Consider the following 5,684-nt stretch of genomic DNA (forward strand, 5'->3'; position numbering starts at 1 on the left):
AAATGCTTCCATTTGATGGATGGTACTACATGTTTAGGTTAAATTGTTGTCTAATTAGTTTTAAATTCATGTTTAATTAGTTTAATTTAAGTTTAATTAATTTAATTGCAATTCAATTATTAGGTAAGTAGACCATCCATACTTATGTTTGAATTCCATACTTTTTGTCACAATTGCATTATCTTCTAGATTAATGTGTGTTAAATTTGTAACTTGGATTGATAAATCATGCTTTGAATGGGTGAATTGCACTACACTTAGTTTAATTGTCATTAGGTAGTTGATTCATGCTTGAAATTGATGGTTTACACTTTTCATTGCACTTGTTAGCCACATATAGATTACATAGTATTATTTCCCCAATTAGTTGAAAGTGAGTGAGTTAGGGAATGTGCTTAGTGATGAATCCTACACCCTAAGTCTCTTTCCAATCTCTTAAACTCTATTTCTTTATTGCAATCATTTAGTTTAAAATTAGTTTTAATCACAAACAAAACCCTTTTGGCAATCACATAAGCACTAAAGTAGAATTCAATTTTGGAAAACCTATAATTGTTTAGATCTCTTGGGACGATCCCTGCTCACTTCATACTCCATGGTATAAGTGTTTAGTGGTTTTATAAATTTTAAAATATGGTGCCCACTTGACATTATTTCTAAACCTAAAGTGTTGTGCATTATTTTGTGCACACGCTCGGTCGCACCAATTCTCTAGATTAATTCTGGTTTGTGGTTAAGTTAGATCGACTGAGTAAGTTGAATGACTACCTGGATTTATTGTTATTCGCGGTGAAGTCAGATCGACTGAGTAAGTTGAGTGGCTAACCGGTTTAGGAGTCTTATGTCAAATCAACAAAGAATTGAATGACGTACTCTGGTTTTGGATGGACTTTATATATATATGATTATAATACCACGATATGAGCTTGAGTCTCAATGTCGATGGTTAGGGCGCGTATATGCAGTGGATGCGTAGCTGGATATGATAGGTTGAGGTATACCCTGTTAGGCTTAGGTACTCATGCCCACTTTGGTGCGTTTTGCATGTTGCCTTCTATTCAGGTTGAAACCCACTATATAGTCCAGTGAATGTCCTTAGTGCGGATATATATATATATATACATATATATGTATAGATTAGATAGATATTGTTGAGATATCTAGGGTGTATCTGCGTATCGGGTCACTGTATGGATTGCAGTTAGATTAGAACTTGTTCGTGGGTGTGACCCACTCTTATATTTTTCAAGTAACGGATGGTTCCAATCTTAGGGCTTGTTCAGCTAAGCAGAGGTGGTCATTCACTCTACTAACGACGTAAGATTTCCTTCTATGTTTTGGACTTGGTTTTATTTCCATTTATTTAGTTTCAATTGAGATTTTAATTAAGGGTCCACTAGATGGATTCCCGAGTTGTACTCTTGGAGGTTTTGGAAGGATTAGATTATTTAATCTTTATTGGTTAAGGATTTTTATAATTAGTTTTTCTTTCAGCTTTATTCCACTTCATATTTCATTTTTATATTCTGTGTTCGTTTTAAAATACTTTAATTGTTTGATATTCCCTCGTGTTTGGGCTTGGACCTAATCAACCCGTGTCTAGGATCCGAGGGGTATCACATGGGAAAAGAGAGAGGAATGAGAGAATTTGGAATTAGAGAAAAGGATTCTGAATTGGAGTGCTTTGGAATGAACCCAAGGGGGGGGGTTTATATAGGCCTCATGGTGCCTTTTGGTTTTAATATTTTTCGATATGGGACAAATACTTCCCATATTTTACAAACCCATTTAGGTTTATCAAAAACCTTACTTTGGAGCTAATTTTTCATTCACCCGGAAACGGATTTGAGAAAGTAAATATAGCACGTTTATCTCCTTGCGGAGAGGAACGCACTCATTTATAGATCCGCAAAAAATTCTTATAGGAATCTATTCAAAATCTCAGTTTATGTTTTTAATGCCCCCGTTTCCAAAACAAACCACTTTGGGATTTCCAACATGCAATATATATTATCATTGCAAATAGATGCATTGAGTGTACACGAAATATATATTAGCATTGCAAATAGATGCACAATACTAGATGCAACATATATTATCATTACAAATAGATGCACAATACTGTTTGGATGTTAAAGTACCACAAATATGAGCACAATACTATGCAATTGATACCTTTGATCAGAGACTTCGCCGACTATCGTGATGGCAAACGAGGATGAATGATTGTATTACTGTGACAATGGATGGTGTTCATTGTACATGTACTGCAAGATGAATGCATGTATCCTTAAATTGAGTGGAACTCTATCGACCCATAGGTCTGTTGTAGACATGGATGTGGATGGACAAAAGTTATTAAGACCAATCTCAAGAATTTGAAAGCCTCATTCACAACAAAATTCCCTTCTAGCGACGCGTTCACAATCACCAACTACTTTCTTCAATAGCGTTTTTAGTATTGGAAAATTTATAACAATTTGTTGCCCGGCATTAAGATCGGATCGCAACTCAATATACGTTCCCACATACGGCATCAACTGTTGATGCAAAAATCCACACGATCCAGAGCCGAGGGCCAAGACAAGAGAGAAGTGATTACCGCCGTGTAATACCCCTAATGTTAAAAGGATAGTGCTGGTATTTATTTAATTGTTTGGTTGTATTTTTCATTTATTTAATTGGTTATTTGTTTGTGTGTTGGGTTGCATTAATTGTGTCTTTATTTAATAGTTATTTAAATTGGTTTTTGTTTTGTTTTAATTGATTTAATTATTTTATTTTAATTGATTAATTGTTTAATTTCATGGTTTATTTAAATTGGATTAGGTTAACTGTTTTATTTAGTAAATTAGGTTATAGTTTTAACTGTATAATGGAATTCACGTGTGTAGCCGACACTGTTTAAAAATGTAGGTATTGTTATGGGCCGACAAGGATTAGGATTCGGACTCTGTCTTTACACATATAGGGAATAGGGTGTTAGTTAAGTCTCTATATATATAGAATAGTACGTCGACTTAGGGTTTTGGACAATACACAACCCCTATTCACGTACCAAAGATACAGAGATAACAGAGACTTATGAGAGAACTAAGCGAGAGAAAACAGAACAAGGCTTGGGAGGAGAACATAGAGGACCAAGGGAGAGTTGTGGTCGATTAAACCAAAACCATAGGAGGCTTGAAGGTGGTCAGTGTTTGCCGAAAATTAGGAAGACGGCGACAAAATTTTGAGACCAAAACTGCAAACAAGTTTTTTACTTTCTCATTCCCTCTGGCTCGTGTTCTGTGCACCTAGGTAGTCTCTAGGGTTAAATAAATCATAAACTAGAACTTACATGTTTATTGTATGATTTATTGATGCTCTGTTTGTGTTGTAATAGAATCTGTTACAAATTCGTGCCTGATTGTTTCAAGTTTTGTTTCTGAAAGCATATTAATCCGGTTGTAATTTTAGTTATTATACTTGCTTGCAACTACTGTAAATAAGTCATGGGGATGCTTCTAGGCTTACATAAGGTTCCTAGATTAGTTTTAAAAAGCAAACAGAAAGGTTGCAACTGGCCGAAGTGGGAGCAGAGGTCAGAAACGAAATTGGAACGGAGAGAAGGCACGCAGGGGGGAAGAGAGCCGGCTCTGGAATGCCAAGAGCCGGCTCCCACCTATTAAGAGCTGGCTCCAAGGTTGTATGGAGCAGGCTCTAGGCTGATTTAAGCCTGCTCTAATTTTTCCAAGAGCAGGCTCTTCCCAATTTGATGCATACTGTAATCTTTCAGCTACTGTTTGGGCACTTGGGGTTCCTAAACAGTTTTAAAACTTTAATGGGGTTTTCAATAATTAATTTAACATGTAATCAAGGTCTTGAATTTTATAAAATACCCCCTTTGTTTTAATAGAATTAACGGTGCGCTAATTAACAACCTTACATGCGGTTAACGGTTGGAAGGAAATTTATTGTCTAGTTTTAATTTGACAATTTAAAGTGCTATAACATGATTCTAAATTAAGTTTTAAATGCACGATGAAGTCTTTTAATTAACAAATGTGGCATAGTGCATGACTCTGTGCTAAAAGATAAAACAGAATACAAGTATACAACTTAGTACGCTGTTACCGGATAGAAAGAACTAAATTGCTTAAATTAATTTAGCAATTTATTGGACTATAATATGATTATAGAATTTATTTTGAAAGCATGAAAGAGTTATTGATATATTAGATCTGATCTATGCATGTTTTGGATGCTAGTTGTTGAACTATTAAACCATTTCCTGTAATTACAAGGTTTAACTCTTGGATTTAAATTGCTGAAATTGTAAACACTTTTCTGCAATGATTTGGATATTGATTTTGGACTGTAAATTACTAGCTTATTATTTATGTGTTGTAATTTACATGGATATGGAGGATTGTATGCACCGGTATGGGACGGTGACATACTAGGGATGGTTTAGCTTAAAACGCTTAAACCTAACCTATCGGATTAAAGGAATGGATTGGAAAATATTGAATCCTAACTGTGACTAAGTTGAATGGCTTCCTGGATTAGTTGGTTATAGTTAAGTCATATCAACTGAATAAGTTGAGTGACTAACTAGGTTATATATTGTATGTCAGCTCAATAAATAATTGAATGACATACCCTGGTTTTGGACGGACTTTAGATATATGTTTATGGTACCACGAGATAAGCATGAGTCTCAGACTCGTTGGATAAGGTGCGTATATGCAGTGGATGCGTATCTGGCTATAATAGGCTGAGGTGTACCCTATTAGGTTTAGGTACTCATGCCCATCCTTGGGTGCGTTTTCGCATGTTTCCTTCTATTCAGGTTGAGACCCCTACTGTAGTCCAGTGAATGTCCTTTAGTGTGGATATATATATATATGTATGGACTAGATAGATATTGTGAGGTATCTACGGTGTATCTGCGTATCGGGTCGCTGTATGGATTGCAGTTAGATTAGAACTTGCTCGTGGGCCTGACCCACTCTTCTATTATTCTTTTCAGGTACAGGATGGTTCCAGCCTTAGAGCTTAATCGTGCTTGTCGAGGACAGTCTCATATTCATCTGTTTACGTAGGACTTCTCTCGATGATTCTAGCTTAATTTATTTTCAGTTTCCAGTTCAGTTGGGATTTTCTTTAGGGGTCCACTAGTTGGATTCCCAAGTTGTAACCTTGAGGGTTTTGGAGGATTAGATTATTATTAATTATCGTTTGGAGGATTTTATGTTACTTTTGATTTCTTTATTTAAATTCTTAAATTTCTATTCTGTGTTTGATTTAAAATACTTTAATTGTTTGATATTCCCCTCGGGTTTGGGCCTGGGCCTGATCAACCCGTGTCTCGGATCCGAGGGGTATCGCAGTTGGTATCAGAGCACTCCAAGTTCAAGTGTCTCTAGGATGTTTCGTATTAAGACTTCCGCTTAGCATTTTCTCTTGATTAGAGCTTAAGTTTAGGATTCATTGTATTCCTTTACGGTTCATTTAAACATGTACTGATATCTGTCTTACTTTGTTAACAGCATGGTTAACGCTAGAAGAGGACATATGAACAGTTAACAGAGGAGAGTAGCACGTAGGCAACAGGAACGTTTGTGGCATCAAGAAGAGCAGCATATGCTAGATTTTCAGGATGATGGTCAGTTCCATGCAGAGCAGGAGGAAGTTCAGCA

The sequence above is a fragment of the Cornus florida genome, unplaced genomic scaffold (assembly GCF_030987335.1).
Source record: "Cornus florida cultivar Cherokee Brave unplaced genomic scaffold, ASM3098733v1 CherokeeBrave_3.0.0_Hap2_Chr01, whole genome shotgun sequence".
NCBI classification, from domain to species: Eukaryota; Viridiplantae; Streptophyta; class Magnoliopsida; order Cornales; family Cornaceae; genus Cornus; species Cornus florida.